Source organism: Festucalex cinctus, chromosome 1 (assembly GCF_051991245.1).
Source record: "Festucalex cinctus isolate MCC-2025b chromosome 1, RoL_Fcin_1.0, whole genome shotgun sequence".
Classification (NCBI taxonomy): domain Eukaryota; kingdom Metazoa; phylum Chordata; class Actinopteri; order Syngnathiformes; family Syngnathidae; genus Festucalex; species Festucalex cinctus.
Window position 1 is genome coordinate 5473840 of NC_135411.1, and position 23923 is coordinate 5497762.

The 23923-nt window shown below is 38.4% G+C and overlaps 1 protein-coding gene across 2 annotated transcripts in view; it reads left to right on the top strand.

The window, feature by feature from the left end:
* LOC144013547 (uncharacterized) overlaps window positions 1-23923 on the top strand; it is a 219659-nt gene that overhangs the window by 154516 nt on the left and 41220 nt on the right. Inside the window, exon 7 of one of the 2 annotated variants that reach the window (XR_013282281.1) lies at window positions 5419-5531. The exons of the other annotated variant lie outside the window; for it this stretch is intronic. The gene's annotated coding sequence lies outside the window, so the exon portion shown is untranslated. Of the gene's footprint in view, window positions 1-5418; window positions 5532-23923 lie in introns of those variants that run through there. 2 annotated transcript variants of the gene reach the window in all.

A 23923-nucleotide genomic window follows, 5' to 3' on the forward strand; every position in this document is an offset into this window, starting at 1 on the left:
GTCGCGACTATCGACAAGCGCGTAAGACCATCATCACAAATTGCGTCTGCGCGAGCGTCATTAGCGTGTCGCGTTTCAGCAGGGCAGCCACGAGACAAATGACAACCACAGAAGAAGAAAATCCATGCATCCAAGTCCGGGGGGTGGGAGGGGGGAGGGGTTACTGCGGGGGACATGGCCAGACGGCCTGCAGGTCATTTGTCCCAACGTAGGCGCCCTATCCCGACAAAAGTCAATGCACGGGCCATTCAAAATGCGATCAAACGCTCTTCCGACTGATTGTTACAACTAGGGATAGGCCGATTATCGGCTGGGCCGATTATCGGCGCCGATATTCAGCATTTTGAGAAATATCGGCATCGGCCATTTTGAAGAATCATATGGCCGATAATAGATCCTTTTTTATTATTATTATTATTATTTTTTTAAGTGTTAACTTCAGGGAACTAATTTAAATGTCAATTTAAAAAAAAGTTTTTATTTTCATTTTTGTCGACCCTGGGAACTCTCTGCACCTTGTGTTTTTGATTGAAATTAAAACTAAGATAAGTAAAAATGTAATACTTTGGATATTTTGGAAGACTTATTTTTTGTAGAAAATAATTGTTTGTTTTTATTTAACTTTTGAAAACATGCTACTGCGCCTGGGAGATCCCAGAACTTGTCTATTGACTAAGATTTCGAAAAAACAAAAACAAAAAAAAAACTTAAAAATATTTTACTAACCCTAAAAGTTGCTCAATAAACATGTGCTTTAAAATAAAAAAAAATAAAAAAAATAAAAAAAGATAAGAGCTGGAGTTTGTATTTTTTTCAAATTTTGATGTCCCTTTTTAGTGAAAATGAATATCGTCTCCAAATATCGGTTATCGGCATCCTTCACTACTAATAATTGGTATCGGTATTGGGCCCAAAAAAACCTTATCGGTCTATCTCTAGACAACCTAGCATTGCTAATTAGCTGCTGATGTTTGTTTTTTTTTCTCCCTGCTGGGAAAAAGACATCTCTTAATATGAGACATTGTTCTGTTTGTGATTTAAAGTTAGTCATTAAGGTAGACTAAAATAACGTTATTAATTCTACAAATAGTTAAGTATATTATTTTACTATAGAACGCTTTATTTCAGAAAAGAAAAAAAAGAGAGAGCGGTAGATCAAAACAGGAAGTGACGTCATCAAACCGGAAATCGCGTCGACGAAAACAGGAAGTATAGGCGCTACATCGTCAGTGACAGAAACGTGATAAACATTCCAATCCAGTACAATCCACACACATCGAACGCTTTTGGTAACATCGTTGGTATGTACAATTTTGTCGTGTTGTTTATCCACATTTCTGTGGCATTATTATTCGAAAGGATGTTTTTTTGGTGACGTTTATAAATACGTTTTGCTAGCACTCGCTATTAGTGTTAGCCTGACACCATTATTGTGGTGATTGAGGTCATGTTTTTGTGTAGTCCATTTGTTTATAAGTAATTAATTTACAGTCATCTGTACATTTAAGGTGTTTTTATTTTCACATCGACTTGGAAGTGAAAAGTGATATTGTTTATACTGTTGTTACAGTTTCACCTTCTTTGCCATCATTAAACCTGTGGACCAGAGCAGCGTCTTCAGAGTCGTGATGTTTAAGATGACTGTCCGAGCAAGGCTGAGACAGTACAGACATAAATGCAATTTTTGCCTGTTTTTGACTTGACATGACTTGACTAATCTTCTGAGCAGTAGTGGATGCAGTGTGATTGTGTGGTATGTGCAATATGCGCACACAACCGACACTCACATTAGACTAAGCGTACCTAATGAAGTGTCCACTAAGCGTATTGGCTGTAAAAATACGACGCACATTATTTTATTTTTTTTCCCCTGACGTGGGCTAAAATAAAAGGCGAGCTGGCTAAACCACGTTGTGGCCTCAAGAGGCGGCGGCGGCGGCGGCGCGACGTATATATTCCGTTCAGCCGTACGAGTCCCCCGACGGCGGGCGTGAAAGCGGGCGGCGGCGAGCAAACGGCTCTGACGCCGCCTCATATATTACGCACATAAAAAGTCATTAGCCTCAGCGGAAATCGATAGCCGGCACGGCGGAGATGAAGAGACCCCCGTGCGCTTTTCTGGGTCAGCTTACAAAAGGAGCGCCGGCCGGCCGCAAATGATATCATTTTTTTTTTTTTTTTTTTCTTCTTCACGGTGGACAGTCGACAGCAGGGCCGGCGGGTCGATGGCCCGCCGCGTTTAAAGCTGAGCTATGGCCTTGCGTGGAATGTCTCGCTCGGCGTGGACGTCTGCGCCGGTGATTGAACAAGAGCGCCACGCCCCCAAACGCCATTGGGGGTGGGGGGTGTAGCCAGGAAAAAAAAACCTTGTATTATTAGAACGACAGAAAGAAAAAAAATCCGATTTTTTGAGGAAAAAAAATATAACGTGAAAAAAAATACTCCAATTCATCGAGAACAAAAATATGAAAAAAATAGATGAAAACCTTTAATTAATATTGTGATACAAATGTATTGGGAGAATAATTTGTGAAAAATATTTATTTCTTTAGGGAAAGGAACTTGCGATAGTCTGAGGGGAAATATAATTTATGAGGAAAATGAATGCACACTGTGTTGTGAATGAAATTTTAAAATAGTCAAAAAAAATAAAAATAAATTGCATCTGAAAAAATTTCAAACAATTTGAAAAGTAAAAATTATTAATATTTTGAGATACAATGGAACAAAAATACGGAAACAGACGTCAGAATATTCTGCGGAAAAAAATCTGACAAATGATAACATTTTATGAGAAAAAAGCAAATGATAAAAAAAAATCTGATGGAAAGAGTATTTTATGTTAACCAAAATTGTCAAATTGTTAATACATTTTTTTTAAAAAAATCATTAAAAATAACACATAGTATTCTGAGGCAAAATGCCATTTGTGAGGACGAGGAATTCAGAATATGAATTTTATTTTTGCATTTAATGTTATGGACAAAGGCACTTGATTTAATAAAAAAAAAAAAAAAATGTAAGAAAAAAAGCTTTTTTTTGTAAAGAAAGGAAAATCTAAATAAATAAAAAAACAAATAAAACATTTATCCCAAAAAAAGTTTTAAAGAATAAAGTTATTTCATGAGAAAGACTTCAAAATATGTTGATTCAGCTTCAGAAATATTACAAATACAAATTTTACAAAAAAAAAAATAGAAAAAGAATCATAACTCTAAGACGAAATAATGTGAGAATGTAAATAATGTTACGAGGGGAAAATATGCAAGCTCATTTTATTTCAAAAGTATCAAAAAAATAAAAAAAAAGCTAATTGTGAAAAATATTAATTGAAAATACAAATTTTACAAAAAAAAATATAAAAAGAATCATGACACTAAGAAGAAACCATGTGAGAATGAAAATAATGTTATGAGGGGAAAATATGCAACCTCATTTTATTTCAAATGCATTTTGGACCTCACAGTTGTTGCTTGTTAGCATTTCGTGGTGTAGCTAATGCTAATAAACCGTCCTTGGTCCCATGGGGCAGTCCAAGGGAACCCAACGAGTGTTTAAACACATAAAAAAACAAAAACATATTTTCCTTGAAACATGCAAGGTGGAGCTGGCTAATGAGAATTGATGTGGCCGCCGTTTCCATGGCGCCGTTTGTGGAGCTCACCCAGAAGATTGCGTTGTCGTTTGTCTTTGCCGGACCATCTGGACGCCAGCGCGCCGTTCGCGTCTTCATCGGCGTGCCGGCTTTTCTTCCCCGAGGAAATCTGCCCGCCAAGCCCCGAGCAAACAATTGCTTACTTTTTACTCCATCCTGTTGTTGACCGTTCGATTTTTACAGCCCGAGCGAGCGAGCGAGCGAGCGGCGGAATTGCTTCCTCGCCTGTTGGTGAGGTTTCGTATGCTCGGAAACATTTTGCACGTGTTTATTCTGGCAAAAAAAAAAAAAAAAGGTTTGGTGTGTGGCGCCTGACAGTTTCACATAGCAGCATGAATTTGGTAAACGTATGACACATAAAAAAAAAATGTCTGAAAAAGGTGTCTGCAATTGTTCAAAGCATGTCGGCAAAGTTTGAAAGTCATTATTGAATCTACAGTCATAGCATTTAGCAACATGAAATATTATAGAAATGTTCATCATGAATAGACCCACAAAAAAAACAAAAAACGTCTCAAGCTATGCTGTAAAACAGGCTTCGCGCAAGCTACCAGTCGCTCGCGGGCAGATTTTGAATTTGAAAGTTTCCAACATGTCTATGTATGGAGGACCAAAACTAGGGATGCACGATAATATCGGTGGCCGATAATTATCGGCAATTATCGACCAATTTGACGTCAAACAGATAAACCAGATAATAGAGAAATCTGCCAATAATTATTGGCAGATTTGATTTCATACAGATAAACCAGCTAATAAAGAAATCCAGCAATAATTCGAGACATGCCACTTTGGTCCATCTGTTGTGGCTCATATCAGTAAAATTCAGCTTCATGGTGCTTTACATACGTTGAAATATTGTGCAAAGTTTATGCAATGTTTCAATGCATTTGTTCGACTTTTATCGGCTTACTTATCGGTTATCGACATTGTCACTTCTAAGATATTGGTTCATCGGTATCAGTTGAAAATTGCATTATCGTGCGTCCCTGACCAAAACTGCCAAAATTCAAAATAAATAAATGACTAAAAGTGAAAGTAAAAATGGATATAAAAAAAATCATTCGAAAATTATAGCCAAAAAATATATAAATGGTAATAAAAAGAGCGAAAAATTTGATTTTTGTATATCCGTTTTTATTTTCACGTTGAGTAATTTATTTATTTATTTATTTATCTATCTATTTATTTATTTAGTCATTTATTTAGTCGTTTATTTTTAATTTTGGCAGTTTTGGGCCATACTGTGAAGTCGAAATGTTATTCAAATGAGGGGAGGCGGTCCTAAGCGTGTCTTGGGTTGGACTCCGCCGTTGCAAACCGCCCGCCATTGGTCGAGTGAGCAGCTTAGGCGAACAAGGAAGTCTCGCCGGCCAAGATAGTCGTCCATTGCTGGAGCTCTCCATTGCAAAAAATAAATAAATAACTAAATAAATGACGAAAAGTGTAAATAAATAAATAAATAAATAAATAAATACATAAATATATATATGTAATATAAAAGTGTAGCTTGCGGTGGTGAAAAGGTTGGCGACCGCTGCTGTAAAAGGAACACGAAATCTGCCATTTTGCTTGTAAACATTTGTTATTGATAGCATTTCCTGGATTAGAAAAAAAAAATCCAAAGCAAAACCAAAATCAGACTGAGCAACATGAAATGTGGTAAGCGTTCCTATCATGGGTACGTACACCCCCCCCCAAAAAAAAAAAAGTCTCTGAAAGCCAAAAGACATTTGTGTGCAAAGTGGTATTCTCATTCGCAGTTAATGGATCAAGAAGTCCGTTTGGGAACGTTTCGGCCAGAAAAACAACATCAAGCACGCACGCACGCACGCACGCACGCACGGCTTGTCGGACGAGCCTGTGGCTGGTGCACGAGCTGCCAGTGGAGGAGGCCACATATCCGGCCCGATTCCTGACACAATGCCTCCATTGCTCTGGTGAAGTCATTCAGAATAGGCATGGGGGGGGGTCACGTAGCACCCCGAACATCATGCGCTCGTCATTGCACAGTTCCTGCTGAGTGCGTAGAAGGCGTCCAATCGGGAGGGCCGGTGGCGGCTAACAGGAAGTGAAGATTTTGAAGGCCTCCAGGATGATGTCATCAACAACGGCAGCTTGATCAAAGTTGGGCCAACTTGATTCCGGAACAAACAACTTTTTGGAGAAATTGACCTGTGGGGTCATTTGTGAGGGACGACAGAAGGACGTGCGACTTTGCAGGGGTTGAGGAATGTTTGATGGGAAAACAAAAAAAAATCCTGGAACTTCAAAAATGTAGCAAGCGAATGTTTTTGTTTTGGTTTTTTGATACATTTCATTCCAAATTTCTATTCAACATTGCATTTTTTTAAAAATATACTTTACATCTTCACATCGCTATTTTTTGGAACAGACTTCCCCCCCCCACAAAAGCTCCTTTATTCCACATTATATCCTCGAATCTACATTGCATATATTATTCCATATTCCGTATGGATGCCGTAAAAATTGAATTTATTCAAGTCTACATGTCAGTTCACACCAGCTGTGGTGCGGTGCGGAACGACTGCGGTGATACGGAAAAATACAAATAAAACGGTTTGCGAACACGTTTATTTTTTTATTTTTTTATTTATCTATTTTTTTGGGGATAACAAGGAATGCTTTCTTAAGCTCAATTCACACCGGCTGTGGAACGGATGCGGTGCGTTTTCTATACAGCCGCCGCTAAGATAGAACGCAATCTAGTGTACGTGTCAATTCACACCAGATTCGGTTTGGTCCGTCTGTGGTGCGGAACGGATGCGGCGATGCGGAACGTTTTCGGAAACGTTCTAATTTTTTCTGCGGATTTTCACGAAGCTGAAGAAATGACACGAGCCGAACAGGAAGTCGGGTGTCTCGCATCAATGTAAATCTGGTATATTTCAAAATAAAACCGTTTGCGAACTCGTTTTTTTTTGTTTGTTTGTTTGTTTGTTTGTTTTTTTGGGATAACAATACGATAACAAAGAATGCCTTCTGAAGCCCAATTCACACCGGCTGCAAAACGGATGCGGAAGGTTTCCGCAAGCGTTCTTTTTTTTTTTTTTTTTTTTTTTTTTCGTAGAGCTCAGAATTGTTCATTCGGTAGTCTTATCGATTCAACGTCTTATCATCATTGCTCTTCTTTTTTTTTTTTTTGCAAGCGTTCTATTTTTTTCCCGGACACCACACGTGGATTTTCATGAAGCTGAAGAAATTATTTTAGCTGGACAGGAAGTCGTGCGTCTCTCATCAAGGTCAATCCGATATATTTTAAAATAAAACCGTTTGCGAAGTTGTTGTTTTTTTGGGAGGGAAGCTAGCTAGCTACATAGCATGACGTGAGTCGGACATTTAAGACAAAAAATTAGCTCAGAATAAAGTAAACATGACAAAATAACAGGATTTAAACACAAAACGTACTTACTGATGGTAGAAAATAGTCCCAAAAATAATGTTCAGAAAGCATATCGATGTGAAAACAGGCAAGCGTGGCAATTGTTTACAAATTGGACTCTCTCTATGCACAGTTGTTATCACGTGAACTCAACTCTCCAGCGTGAACCTCACCTGATCTTGTGGTCTGGGGGCTGCGGATTTCAAGACGCGAATTGCAGTCCGTGCGGCCGCCGTACGGAAAACGGAACGCGTCCTTTCCGCAGTCTGTTTGACATGCGCCAATAGCCCGTCGTAAACAGAGAATCCGTTCACTTTTCAAAATAAAACGTTTTGAAAGCAATTAACCGGAAGTACAGTACGTTTTTTTTTTGTTTTTGTTTTTTTAATTCTTTCAACTGTGCTGCCCGGTCCAAAGTGGCCCACGGCCCAGTACCGGTCCACGGTCCCGGTGGTTGGGGACCACTGGTCTAGTGTGCTTATTCCATTTGAGGTGTCGTTTTTCCCTCAAAATGTTGATATCATTCCGAATTGTGCAATCACGGAATACTTTCGGGTCTTCGCACACACACGCACACTACAAAGCCGCCATTTAATCATCTTTTGTCTGAAACACACACACACGCTGTGTGTTCATGTACAGTTGAGAGGCAGCATTCTTGCAAGACGACACAGCGAGGCTTCTTGTGGGTGGCGTCCCCCTTTCCGACTCTTGACTCTCCTCACACCATCACTGACCTCAACCGACCCCCCGACCCAAAACAGCATCCAGCGGCGACACATCCAATGCATCGGCGTCCTTTCACAAAGCACACAAGCGAGGGAGTCGAACCGAGACCCGGCAGACGCCTGTCAAACACTGGGGCGCCGCGTCACGTTGGTAGCGAGGCATTGCAGACTTTAGTCCATATTATCAATCAATCAATCAATCAATCAAACTTTATTTATACAGCACCTTTCATACATTCAAATGCAACTCAAAGTGCTGAACAATGAAAACGTCCATAATACAAGAAAAGGAAAAATCCTCATGATCGTGCCCACAGACACACGCAAACCACAACATGGCGGGGCACAGAAGAACCCTGTAAGGAAAGGCACCCAGGGGGAGTTCGTCCACACTTATTAAAGTTTTTTCAAAATGGTGTACATTTCATTCTTTTGCCTGTTTAACATCCTTTATTCCACGTTAGAAACTTTTTTTTTTAACGTCTATTTCATATTGCAGAATATTCTTAACTCATTCACTCGCCGCCATTTTCACATTTCGCAATCCCGTTCGCTCCCGGCTGTTTTACTGGATTTTGACTGATTTTGCAAGGTCCACAGAATATTGTGTTCAATTGCTATAAAAGCATGGAACCTATCAAAAGAAAGATTAATGTCTTCTTTCATCAGGGAAAAAAAAAGTATGTTTCTATCTGTTTCCGTTTTGTAGCAATTAGCATTAGAAGAGAGCTAAGTTTAATCAGTTTTCAAAAATCTATTCAAAATTGTAAGTAATTGAGCTTTTTTTCTACATGGCCCTGGTTGATCTCCTTTGCTCTGCCGCCACCTGCTGGCCGTTTGTGTAATAACTACCCTTTCTGCAACCGTTCTATGCAGTTGAGAGGCTGCATCAAAGCCTTCTATATGCTCTAGCATAAAAAAACAAACAAAAAAACGTATAAATACGTCTTCGGGACACTTAGAACATTAAAAAAACATATTTACACGTTATTGGGAGCAAATGAGTTAACTGTACATGACATTCCTTCTACTGTACACGATAAAGCCTTCATTCAACACCACATCCTGTGTTACATCCTTTATTTCACATTTATCCTTGATTCCTCATTAGAGCTGTCAACTTAATCGATTAATCGACAATCGATTATATTAATCAACTGTAAAGTTCAACTTTCACCGGTTATTTTATCTTGAATGACCGTATAAAAGTAGAGATGTTTTTGAATAGATTAACTCATTAATTGGCAGCCATTTTGACTGAAGCAACCCCCTTCGTTTTACTGGATTTTGACTGATTTTGAGAGGCCCACAGAATATCGTGTGTATTGTTATAAAAAACATGGAACGTACCGAAACAGTCTCTTCTTTCATCAGGAAATGAAAATTGTATATTTCTATCTGTTTCCGTTTTGCAGCATTAGCATTCAAATATAGCAAAGCTTCGTCAATATTCACATTACTGGCAAAAAAAAAAAAAAAAACTGATAAAAAGATCTTTGTTGCAGCATGGCCCTGGCTGGTCGCGTATACTCTGCTGCCACCTGCTGGCCGTTTTTTGTAGTAACTACCATTGCTTCAAGCGACCTCTTCATGTCAGAAGCTGTAACAAAGCCTTGTTTATGCTCTAGCGTTAAAAAAAAAAAAACATGTATAAATACGTTTTGGGGAGTGCAGGACAAAGTATTAAAAAAAAAAAAAACATTTATACGTTTTTGGGTTTGAATGACTTAATAAGTTTTGTATTGTTTTAAGTTTCCATTTGACTTTTTAAAGACATAGTGATGCTCTTGGGAGCATCAATAAAAATTCAATAAACATTCTTTCAGACATTCCAACAAAGTCAACAACAAGATCAAGATTGGCGTTTGTATTAACTCTTTGACTGCCAAAAACGGTTAATAACGATTTGTAAAATCAAAATGTATGCTGCCATCAACGTGAAATGACGTCACCTACATTTTTTTTTTTTTTTTAAATGGACGGAGCAACGTCTAAGTGCTGCGCTGCCTGGTCAATGGGTTGTGGAATCAAAAACACCGCCTAACTCTGGCCAGCAGATGGCAGCATTGTGTCTCTTTTCAATGGGCTGCTGGTGCATGGAATTACAATGAAACGTGCCGGAATCTGATGAATGCTCGTAATTGGTGAAATGGCACTGGAGTTTTTTTGTTTTTTTTCACAACGTGTGGCAGTAAAAGAGTTTAAAAAAAAAAAAAAAAAAAGATTGATGCCAATATCCCCCCCTTTTTTTTTGGGGACTGAAAATGAATATCTGTTATCGGCCTCCATTTGACTGCTAATAATCGGTATCGGTATCAGCCCTGGAAAAAAAAAACATATCGGTCTATCTGTACATGGAATCCCTTGTTGCACATTTCCTCCTTTTTCTTCCCGAGTTGATGGAAGACTCGATTCCACATTCTTGCGTCGCGCCTCATGAAGGCGAGACAAGCCAGAAGCTTGTTGGTGCCGCTGAATGAAAACATTCTTGACTTGATGCTGCTTGACTTGACGGGACAAGAAGAGAAAGAAGAGCTTCAGATGGCCAAATTAAAAAAAATAAAAAATAAAATCCGAAGACTGCACCAACCCCCTCCTTCCTCCCCACAGCTCTGTTGTGAGCTCCGACAATCAGAACATTGACAAAGCGGGGACATTTCTTTCCACCAAGAGCCAAAAAATTCCACTTCCTGCCCTCCTCTCGCTCTCTCTTTTTTTTTTTTTTTTTGTTCCGCTCTCGCGGAGGACATTTGGTCGGCGGGGCAGTGCGAGAACACGACGTACGTCGGATAAAAGTAGTGATACATGCGGCCATAAAAGCTGACTTTGTGCAAACGTGCGTCTGGTTGAATGGGACGACTGTGGAACCGTCACAAGATTGTGTGTGGCAAAAAAAAGGCCGCAGCTGAGCGCACACAAGAGAAAGATTCACTCCATTCCAGGATTCAGCACAATGGCCGCTGAAATTAGGCAAAAGTTGTTGCATTCAATTTCATTTTATAATTGCTGCTTGTTTTTTTGTTTTTTTTGTTTTTTATGAAATACATCCTTTATTCCACATCATTTTACACATTTTTTACATCTGTTTGTCCACATAGTGTCATGTACTCCACAAAAATATTAACGCGACACTTTTTTTTTTTTGCTCATATTTTTTACGATAAACTCAAAGATAAAAAATTATTTCCACAAATGCAATATCACAATTTCTCTCAAATATTGTCTAAATCTGTGAGAGTGAGCACTTCTCCTTTGCCGAGATGATCTATCAAAACTGCACCTTTCAGAGTGGCCTTTTATTGTGGGCAGTCTAAGGCACACCTGTGCACCAGATGCTGTTGCATCAGTTCAAAACAGACACTTGACCACACGGTCATGACCCAGCCTTAACCTTTGCATGACCCTAGTCATGAGTCAAGACGCAAACATTACCCTTAGATGACCTAGTCATGAGTCAAGACCCAAACATTACCCTTGCAGGACCAAGTCATGATTCAAGACCCAAACATTACCCTTGCATGACCCCAGTCATGAGTCAAGACCCAAACATTACCCTTGCATGACCAAGTCATGATTCAAGACCCAAACATTACCCTTGCATGACCCCAGTCATGAGTCAAGACCCAAACATGACCCTTGCATGACCTAGTCATGAGTCAAGACCCAAACATTACCTTTGCATGACCCTAGTCACGAGTCAAGACCCAAACATTACCCTTGCATGACCCCAGTCATGAGTCAAGACCCAAACATGACCCTTGCTTGACCCTAGTCATGAGTCAAGACCCAAACATTACCCTTGCATGACCCTAGTCATGAGTCAAGACCCAAACATTACCCTTGCATGACCCTAGTCATGAGTCAAGACCCAAACATTACCCTTGCATGACCCTAGTCATGAGTCAAAACCCAAACATTACCCTTGCATGACCCCAGTCATGAGTCAAAACCCAAACATTACCCTTGCATGACCCCAGTCATGAGTCAAAACCCAAACATTACCCTTGCATGACCCTAGTCATGAGTCGACCCAAACATTACCCTTGCATGACCCTAGTCATGAGTCAAGACCCAAACATTACCTTTGCATGACCCTAGTCATGAGTCAAGACCCAAACATTACCCTTGCATGACCCTAGTCATGAGTCAAGACCAAAACATTACCTTTGCATGACCCTAGTCATGAGTCAAGACCCAAACATTACCCTTGCATGACCCTAGTCATGAGTCAAGACCCAAACATTACCTTTGCATGACCCTAGTCATGAGTCAAGACCCAAATATTACCCTTGCATGACCCTAGTCATGACAATTGAAATGGCACAATATCGCTTTTATTTTTGCGAAAAGGGGTAATGGAAACGCATCTACAGTTAACAATATTCTGTTTGCCTTGACAAATGAATGAAAATGCCCAAAAATCAGCTGGCACTGGCGGTCGCGCCGCTGTGGCTCCCCCACTGCAGCTTTGACACATCCACTTAGCCGCTTTTGTCGTTTTTTTTTCCGCACTCGTCTGGCCCGGAGTGGATTTAGAGTGTGACATCATCCCCCTCTGCCTCGCCGTGTGTGCTAAAATATGATTTTTATAGAGCGCGTGTAAATTGTGCGGGCAACTCCGTGACATCATGGCGGACGAGTTAATCATATCAAAGTTTCATACGGTGAGTCACTTAAGTGCAGGATTCCCAAAATCGGCGGTGACCTCGCGCTGGCAAGTGGAATCATCTTTTCAAAAATGGAATATTACACGTTATGATTTCGTCATCAAGTAGAAAATATTATTTACATAATATATATATTTTTTTTTTATTCCACATTGCATACGTTTGTTTGCTGTTATTTGCATTTCGTGTTCCGCGTTGCCTCCATTTTTGTCGACAATTATTCCACATTGCGTTCTTTATGACACATGATATCATTTAGTCCACTTATAAATCCTTTATTGCAAATGATATGCGTTAGTCCACATTGCGTTATTTTCATGTTGCATCCTTTTCTGCATTATTGCTTCATTTGCATTTGCATCATTATTACACATGAGAGCTTTTATTCCACCTTATGGCTTGTTTTCATAACCCCTATTTTTGCTTGTGTTGCACCATTTTGTGTATATATTTTTTTTTATTTCATACTTCACAATGTATTTTGTCCATTTTACACACTTTGTTTCACTTCGCCATTTTTTTGCCATTTGACGTCATTTTCTCCACAAGACACATTTGTGTATTGTGTGACAAAATTTTTATTCTTCATTTGATACTTCATACTGCATTTTGTCCATCCATCCATTTTCTTGACCGCTTATTCCTCACAAGGGTCGCAGGGGGTTGCTGGAGCCTATCCTCGCTGGCTTTGGGCAGCCAATCGCAGGGCACGCAGAGACGAACAACTCACAAGCACACCGAGAGACAATTCAATTAACCTGCCGTGCATGTTTTGTGGAATGTGGGAGGAGTACCGGAGTACCCGGAGAAGACCCACGCGGGCACGGGGAGAACATGCAAACTCCACCCAGGAAGGGCGGAGCTTGGACTCGAACCCGAGTCCTCAGAAATGGGAGGCGGACGTGCTAACCACTCAATCACCATCCGCGCATTTTCTCCATTTATTTTTTTATTCCACTTTAATGCTTTATTCCACTTCATGTTATTTACTCCACATTACAGAGATTTTTAATTCTGCATTTGTTGCCTCATTCCATGTTTTTGTTTATTTTGTTTACCTCCATTCCACTTTTTATTCCACTTTCTTCCATATCTCATATTTTTGCTTGTGTTGCACCTGTTTTTTTTTTTGTTTTTGTTTTTTTTAATCCTTTGGCATTCCTTATTCCATTTGCATAACTGTGTCATAATTGTGTGTGTTTTTTTTTTATTTGAATCTTCACTCTACATTTTGTGCATTTTACACATTTTGTTCCACTTTTTTTTTCCACTTTACATCATTGACTCCACAATACATACATACAATATTTTTGTCACTTAATACCACGTTTTGTCCATTTTACACCCTTATTGTAAAATATAGTGTCATCGTGTCTCAAAACGTATTACAAAAAAAAAAAAAAACTTCGTACTTAACAAAAAAAAAAAAAGTAAAACGGCAAAGGAAAAACAAAATTTTTTGATAAAAAGGGAAGGTCACTTTTGACAATATTTTTGGATATATTAAGTAGTTAAAATGTGTTTGATAGATTTATTGTTCCATAAAGTGGCTTCATATTTCTTTTGGTTGGACAGTCGGTTTATTTCATGTCTCAAATTTATGTTTTTGAAATACTTTCCACTGGGCGCATATTTTGTTTGTGTTGGTGTCTTTTGGAAGGTTAAATATTTATTAATTATCAGCCTTTTCTTTTCCTGATCCGTATTTTGAATAGAAAAACAAACAGTTTTAACTGTCAGTAACGACGAATAAATACTTAAACTGGGATACATTTTTTTCAGTCATATCGCCCAGCCCATGTTGCGGTCTATTTAAATAATTGATTCAATATATGAAAATATAGAAGACATTTTTGTTGTTGTTTTTTTAACATGTTTGAAGGGACTGTAAAAGTTTTTGGTGTTTTATGATTAACTCATTCACTCGCCGCCATTTTGACATTTCGCAATCCCGTTCGCTCCCGGCTGTTTTACTGAATTTTGACTGATTTTGCAAGGCCCACAGAATATTGTGTTCAATTGCTATAAAAACATGGAACCTGCCAAAAGAAAGATTAAAGTCTCTTCTTTCATCAGGAAAAAAAAAAGTATGTTTCTATCTGTTTCCGTTTTGCAGCAATTAGCATTAGAAGAGAGCTAAGTTTCATCAGTTTTCACAAATCTGTTTAAAATTGTAAGTAATTGAGCTTTTTCTCTCGATGGCCCTGTTTGATCTCCTTTGCTCTGCTGCCACCTGTTGGCCGTTTGTGTCATAACTACCATTTCTGCAACCTTTCTTTGCAGTTGAGAGGCTAAATCAAAGCCTTCAGTATGTCTAGCATAAAAACAAAAAACGTATAAATACGTCTTTGGGACACTTTGAACATTAAAAAAAACGTATTTACACGTTATTGGGAGCAAATGAGTTAATTCTTCATATGTTGCCTCATTTTATATTTTTATTTTACATTCTCGATTCCAGTTTGTTATTTAGTCCACATACATTTTTGTTCAAATTGTTGTCTATGCCACCACATTCTTCCACATTTATGTTCATCTTTTATTTCACACGACATCCTTTTATTCCATCCTCCATTATTTACTGGTCGTCCTTGGCAAATCACCGCTAGCGCTCGCTAACTGCAGCTCATCTAAGCTAGCCTTCGCTAATGCCCTAATTAGCCCCAGCGAGACGTCTCGTTTCAAGTTGTATTATTGAAATATTCTCTCGCCATGTGCAAGTGTAGTAAGATAAAAAGTGGAGGTTTTTCTTTTTTTTTTTTTTTTCTGTCAGCGCGAGATGTTGCGCTGCTTCCAGAGGGGCCGTCGGTCTCCAAACATATTAGTTTATGCGAGCGCCCGGAGACCAATTGGGCCTTTAATTGGAAAGTGGACTTATTGCGCCGCATTACATCATATAAGCGCGCCGGGGTTATATTGCTCGGGTGTGCAAACATAATTGCGCCGGGCCGCCGTCTATACGTACGCCGCGTTTCGGTGTAAAGAAGATGTACGTTGTTCATTTCCAGCGCGGCCAATTTTTTTTACGGGACTCCGCTGCGTGATTCGGGCCTTTCAAAGTAAAAATACTTACTTAGCTGCTCGTCAGCCTTTTTTACGGCGCCTCTTAAATGTCTTCCTGGGAGGACGACAACCGATTCGCCTTTTTTAGCTTTGATCCAAAAAATATGTGCTCAATTTCAGCTAATTATGTGGATCGGTATCGTCGCGCTTATGCCATCTATCGATACCCGTCACAAATTCATATTGTCACTGCCAGCATCCAAATGAATGTTTATATTTCGGGGTCGGTGTAATACCAGAAATGCTGTATGCATTTTTTTTTTCTGCTCTAAAATTTTTAAATCGACATGATAACGTTACGTAAATATCCTAATGTATCGTAAATGTTTTCATTTTAAATATATTGATTTGCGCATTAGTATTGTTTTTATTGTCAAAACATCACCACATAGCAGTGCTTCTCAATTATTTTCTGTCACGACCCCCCCCCCCCCCCCCCACGACTATAAATAAATCATCTGTCTATAAAATTGTTCTAAGCACACCTCTGCATAACACTGTATCCGTATTAACGTGTAAGAGAATAAAAAAAAGAAAGAAATATGGAGCAACTTACAACAAAGAATAGCTTTATTAACTGTAACAAAAAAAGATTTAAAGTGCATCTGAAATTCAAAAATAAAATTAAATCCTTAATTAAACTATAAACATTTTTTTGACTGACCATGTCAAATCATATGATACGGAAAAATAGAATTACATGAAATCAAATAATAATAATGCATTCAAACTGATCACCAACATTAACTCAGGAGCACAATATTTAAAAAAAAAAAAAAAAAAAACCTTAACCTGCAAAAACAAAAATAGGGTTAGGGTTAGCTAACCCGGGCACAATTTTTTAGAAAATTTAACACTTTTAATTGCGCCTTATGGCCGTGAAAATACAGTAAGTTACTTGCCGATTTCTAAACCGTAGTTATTGTGGTAGCTTTGGACGGTCAACCACAATTTATGCTGTTACGGTTCCGAATCTTCCATCTTTTTTTTTTTTGGCTGTATTATATCGATATGTTATTATTGGCAATTTATTTTGTTACTGAATCATAATTCTCCACACGTTATTATTGTAGGTTGGGTTTAAATAAGTTCAAGTTACGTAATCCGATACGCATATATTTTCTCAGTTTCCGTCGTAAGAGGTCTCAAACTATTTCGTCCTGAAGAGTCCCACACTTTTCAGTCCCACCATTTTTTTTTCCAAATGATACTTAAAAAATGTCGTGGAATATACGAAAATTTCAACCATTTGTTCATGACTCAAGTACGGTTCTGTGTCACATATGCAGTATCCTCATTATTTGTCTGTCAATATATCGAATACGGTTTTATTGTGACATCATAGTTACTGAATTATCACTGTAATTGTCGTATTGTGAGTCCTTAAAATAAATTGAAATAGTCACTTGGAAGTTTTTTTTCCGTGCTGTTACTGAATTATCGCAGTGATATTGTAACGCAATTTACAACCCGAGTAATTGTCATATCTTGAGTTGAAATAAATCCATAGGACGCATTTGATGTGTTTCCGTCGTACAGGGTCCTAAAATATACGTAAGTGAACTTTTCACAACACTTACTTGAGAGTGCTAAATATAATCTGCTGTATTGTTGATGACCAAATTTGGTCATTATTTTATAGAAGAAATCAGTAAGCAGAATTGTAGCTTGTGTTAAAATAGTTCAGGTATCTTGTTCAATTTGCATTTTCCCAAAATATCCATCCTTAACTCTTTGACCGCCAAAAACGTTTGACATATTCTAAAATACTAATGAATGCCGCCAAAAACGGTAATTTACGTTTGTTTTTTTTGGTTGTTTTTTTTTTTTCTCTCAATGGGCAGCGCAACATCTTGTGCAGCGCTGCCTTGTCACTAAACAAAAAATATTCGCGTCAAAGTCACAAAAATTTATCTTTTCACAAAAAGCTTGTTTTTCTCTTGTATTTTCGCTTATGTCACTCAAATGACCTAATTTCAAATGGTGATTACTAAAGAACGGAATAAGGTAGAAACGTACTTTTTTTTTTCTCATGAAAGAATGGAATCCACAATATTCTGTTTGCTTTGAAAAATGAGTGAAAATGCTCCAAATCGGCTGGCACAGTTGGCGTTTTTTTTTTTTTTTTTGATAACGTTTGGCAGTCAAAGAGTTTTCAGAACTGAATGAAAATGTGTTTTGGATTTGACATCTCAAGCAATTCCAGATTGGCATTTACCATATGGTAACAATCGGAACTGAACCAAACCACTTGCAACATCCTCAGGCCTTCATTCCCAAGGTTCCCTTTGCTGTCACATTTCACAAAGTCGCAGAGGGACATCGCCGCGTTACTGGAAACAATAGCGGCGTGACATCAGCACTTCCTTCTCCGCTAAAGGGTGAGTAGCGGCGCTCGGTAGGTTGGAGAAGGGGGGAGGGGGGGATGGGAAAGGAGAAGCAGGCTGAGAGCCTTTCCTGGATGCAGGATGACGGATTCTCCGGATGACTCAGCGATGCCGGCTGTAAAAATCTGAGCGACGCGGCTCCGCTGTTGACCTGCCGCGGCGTCAAACGTCATCGCGAATGATAACGACAATCATGACTAAATGGCGCACTTTAACATCGAGGCAGTCAGCTCGATTTACGGGAATGTCTCAGCCTCACATGTCAATATCATCACTTACATAGGTTTGATATAGCTAGCGAGCTAGCCAGGAAAGATTTCATGTTATTTGTGCCACAAATGATTTGCGTTGTTGGGGTCTACTCTCCGATGGAGGACCAAAACTGCCAAAATTCAAAATAAATAAATGTCTAAAAATGAAAATAAAAATTAATATAAAAAAATATAATTGGAAAATTATATATAAAAAAATAAATATAAATGGAAATAAATCTGTTATTTTCACTTTTAGTCATTGGGTGGACAAGTCTATCATAACCGGATGCACAAAAAAAATCTCAAAAACCCTTACTCAAAATTGAACAGAAGATTGTCCCGTTTTGTTTGAAACAGCCATTTTGGACTAAATCGCGCCCGTGGAAAATTAGGCGTAAAAATGTCCCTGGCACCCATTTTACCAAATGACATGAAATTGGGTGGGAATGTCTTTCATAGTCTCCTGACTACCAGGGGAAAAAAAAACACTGTCCAATTGTGTTTATTTTGATATTGCCCAATCTTTGTCAAGTAACTGAAATACTGCATAAGAAATTTTTGGAATTATTATTTTTTTTTAATTTTAAGCTATGATGTGTCCACTACAGAGGACATTTTTTAAAACGTAATTGCTAGGCTCTAATAGAGGACAAATTTGAATTGCTGGTAGTCAGGAGGATATTACGAGGCGCAAAAAAGTCTCAAGAACAGGAAGTTGAACAAGAAGTCAACCATTTTGTTTTGAAGCAGCCATTTTGGTCTAAATCGCACCCCTGAAAAAAAAACATTTTACCAATGGATATGAAATTGGGTGGACAAGTTTATCATAACGGGATGTAGGGCTGCACAATATATCGAAAAAATATCGATATCGCGATATTGGCCCTTGCAATATGCATAGCGCAAGGCATGCAATAAGTTTTATATGGAATTTTATGTTTTTATATGAATTTGACCAGTCAGATGCTAACTAAAATGTGCATCGCCATTAAATAGTTGAAAATTATCAAGACATAATTCCAATTAATTAACTAAGATTACATGAAGGTTGCTTATTTTGCCACATGAAAAATGTTTTTCTTTCATTAGGTAAAAAAAATGAAATTTCTTTAGGTACATGTTAAATATCGCAATAATATCGATGTCGCTATGTTCAGCAAGTATATCGCGTATCGCATGTTTTTCCAATATCGTGCAGCCCTAACGGGATGCGCAAAAAATCTCAAAAACCCGTACTCAAAATTGAACAGAAAATTGTCCCGTTTTGTTTGAATCAGCCATTTTGGACTATCAACTTACAAACCCCAATTGGGAACTTCATTCATGGGTTTAGTCAAAATTATCCAAGAGTGGAAGATGCGACTTTTGACAAAACATGGAGAGTCGTTTTAAATGTGGTGTTACATGAAGCTGTTTTTCTGTCTGTTGTTTGCTTTTAACAAACCGTGCAGGAGAATCTCATTCATTTACGTTGAAATCTCCAAATCACCATCCAGCGAAGATGTGAGATTTTCATCCCAAAGTGACAATATTTCATCATAAGCGTCGTGCCGGCAAACAAATAAATGATATCCGTCACCTGCGAGCAGCAAAATCTCATTTCAGTCCGGCGGGACGCGTTGATGGAACGTCTCGTTGCTCCCATGATTGGCGGGCGCGAAGACGTCGACGTGACTCGCCCGCGGCGAGCGCTCGGCACGGGAACGCGGTTTTGATTTCCACGTGTCCCGACGTGAACGTTTGAGCGGTATCCAAAAAAAAGGAAAAAAAAGCGACTTGAAACTTCTGCTACTGATTTTTGATTTTTTTTTTTTTTTTTTTTTGCCGGCGGGGTTTGCGTTGCATTGCGGCAGATTGGGACGGGACGCAACATGTCGAGCCAAAATGAGATCTGCTGCCATCACAAAATACCCGTCAACGAAGATCATTTCTTTAAAAAAAAACAAAACAAAAAAAAGGCACCACAATTACTCAATTTCGCAACATAATGAGATTTTTTTTCCAAGTGTTTACTTACGTAATTAATATAATTATAATGTTGTAATGCAGTAGGTGAAAACTGAAGTACAGTTTTCCCTCGCTTTAACGCGGTTCACTTTTCGCGGTCTCGTTGTATAGCGGATTTTTTTTAAGTGCAATTTTACTCTTTTTTTTTTTTTTTTTTTTACAGTAATGTACTCATTTATAATAAATGTAATACATAAAGCTAACTACTTTTACAGATTTTATTTATTGCGGATATTTTTTGGAACCTAACCCCAGTGGAAAACGAGGGAACACTATACAAAAAAATTTATTTATTTATTTTTATTTTATTTTAAGTCAAAATAAATAATTCAAGTAAACACACAAAATAAGTTTTAATTTCAATAAAATATAAAGTGAATTACTGAAACAAATGTTTTCATTTAATGCTAAATATGCTTTATAAATATTTCAAATTAAGATAAAAATGCCATAAAAAAAAACTTTAAAAAAAAAAAAAGGATCTGAAATTGAAACCTTAACTCAGCCTTAAAATGCTACTTTGAAACCCTATATTTTCTTGAAACCCAACTTTGCATTGAAACCCTGATTTGAAATCCTAAATCTGGATTAATGTGCATAATTTGAAACCCTACTCAAGATTTTATCCTATTTTAAACCATATTTTTCTCTTGAAACCCTTCTTTCTAACCTTAACCGCAACTTGAAATCACAACCCCAGTCTGAAGCGCTTACCTTAATTAAAGTTGTCTTTAAACCTCCAATTATGTCTTGAAACCCTACTTTAGAATCTTCACCTGAAATTTTTACGCTCTCTTGAACACTATTTTCGCTGGATTAAACTTGAATTGTAACCTTGTTTTGAAACCCTACTCAAAATTTAAAATCCCATTTTAAACCCTATTTTTTTCTCTTGAAATGCGACTTTGGAACCTTAACTGTCACTTCTCAACATTATCTTGAAGGTCTTACCTTGGTTTGAGACCCTAATTTTAAACCTTTAATCTGGAGTGTAACCCATACTTTGAAACTCTAATCCAAATTTGACAAATTTTCTCTTGAAACCCTACTTTGGAACCTTAGCCGTAACTGGAGAAAGGCTTACCTTGTCTTGAAACCGTCATTTAAAACCCTTACTCTAGATTGTAACTATACTTTGAAACCCTAATTCAGATTTGAAAGTCTTCTTTAAACCTCCAATTATGTCTTGAAACCCTACTTTAGAGCCTTAACCTGAAATATTTACACTGTCTTGAACACTGATTAAACTTGAATTGTAACTTTGTCTTGAAACCCTACTTAAAATTTAAAATCCCATTTTAAACCCCATTTTCTCTTGAAATGCTATTTTGGAACCGTAACTGTCACTTCAAGTCTCACCACCATCTTGAAGGTCTTACCTTTGTTTGACACCCTAATTTAAAACACTTAATCTGGAGTGTTTGCCCATATTTTGAAACCATAATCCAGATTATAAATCATACTTTAAAAACTATTTTCTCTTGAAACCCTACTTTGGAATCTTAGCCGTAAATGAACGAAGGCTTATCTTGTTTTTGAAACCCTAATTTAAAAGCCTTATTCTGTATTGTAACCCATACTTTGAAACCCTAATCCGGATTTGAAAGTTTTCTTTAAACCTCCAATTATGTCTTGAAACCCTAATTTAGAACCTTAACCTGAAATCTTTGCGCTGTCTTGAACCCTACTTTCTCTGGATTGCAATCCTACATTCAGTCTCCTTGAAACCCTAATCCGACTTGAAATCTGACATCAAACCTTCTTTTCCCTTGAAACCCTACTTTGATCCCCACCAACCCTGACTTGAAAGCCCCAAATAATGTCTGCGAAGCGACGTATATCCCATTCGTGTTGTAGATCGTCCTCGGCCGACGTTTGTCGTTTCCTGTCGCTGCCAGCGTCCGGACGGCTGCGACCGTTCGCCCCCCCCGAAAGCGCTGCGGCGGTCGCCGAGGGCGGCAGACGTGTAATTAGCTATAAAATAGCGCCGCGCGGGGGTCTCGGGGGGCGTCCGGCGCGCACACACAATTAAGTCCAAATGAAAAATTGATTTCCACTCATCCTGAATGGATGTTAAAACAAAGCAGGCCGTAAATAGAGCGGACGCCGACAGGCGCGAGTGCGCGGCCGGGATCCGCGGCGCGACGCGGATCTCGGCCTGCGCTTGTTAGCCGGCGCATCGATCGATCGATTGGTCGCCGCTGTCACCGCCGTCGTGGACGCGCGCAAGAAATTTCATTCAGTAAACACGTCGGGGTGGTTGATGGGTCTGGGATTGGACGCCAAAATGTTTCGGGTGTTTAGCTTGTTGCAAGCTGACAGGAGATTTATAGTGATGCTGTCTGGAGGCCAACTGGAGATTTGAAACCCTAACCATGACTCGACACCCTAACTTTGGATTGCCATTTATTTTGAAACCCTCGCACAAGATTGAAAACCCTAACTCTTTTTTGAAACGTTTAAAGCCCAAGCACTGTCTTGAAACCCCAATTTGAAACCCTATCTGTGTTCTTGAAACCCTATTAGCGAGTTACTGCAATACCATGCTAGCTCATGCTACCGTTGACAAATGCTTTTTGTGGTTTTTACATACCTACTTGACCAATAAAGTTGACCCTGATTCTGATTTTGAATACCTATTTTATACCTAACCGTAAACCTTATTTTGAAACCCAAACACAAATCCTCGTTTGAAACCTTACTTGAAAACTTACTAGCCCTTTCTTGGAAACAAATTTTTTGACTAAACCTTGATTGAAGTCGTGCATTGAAAGCCTTAACCCAGACTTAAAACCCTAACTTGCAACCCCGACCCAGACTTTGAAACTCTTATGTAATTTCAAACCCTATTGTCTCTTGAAATGCGACTTTGGAACCTTAACTGTCACTTCTCAACATTATCTTGAAGGTCTTACCTTGGTTTGAGACCCTAATTTTAAACCTTCAATCTGGAATGTAACCCATATTTTCAAACCCTAATCCAGACTCTAAATCCTACTTTAAAGCCTATTTTCTCTTGAAACCCTATTTTGGAACCTTAGATGTAACTGGACAAAAGCTTACCTTGTCTTGAAACCCTCATTTAAAAGCCTTGTAACCCATTCTTTAAAACCCTAATCCGGATTTGAAAGTTTTCTTTAAACCTCCAGTTGTGTCTTGAAACCCTACTTTAGAACCTGAACGAGAATTTTTTACGCTGTCTTGCACACTACTTTCACTGGATTAAACTTGAATCGTAACTTTGTCTTGAAACCCTACTTAAAATTTAAAATCCCATTTTAAACCCCATTTTCTCTTGAAATGCGACTTTGGAACCGTAACTGTCACTTCTCAACATTATCTTGAAGGTCTTACCTTGGTTTGAGACCCTAATTTTAAACCTTCAATCTGGAATGTAACCCATATTTTCAAACCCTAATCCAGACTCTAAATCCTACTTTAAAGCCTATTTTCTCTTGAAACCCTATTTTGGAACCTTAGATGTAACTGGACAAAAGCTTACCTTGTCTTGAAACCCTCATTTAAAAGCCTTGTAACCCATTCTTTAAAACCCTAATCCGGATTTGAAAGTTTTCTTTAAACCTCCAGTTGTGTCTTGAAACCCTACTTTAGAACCTGAACGAGAATTTTTTACGCTGTCTTGCACACTACTTTCACTGGATTAAACTTGAATCGTAACTTTGTCTTGAAACCCTACTTAAAATTTAAAATCCCATTTTAAACCCCATTTTCTCTTGAAATGCGACTTTGGAACCGTAA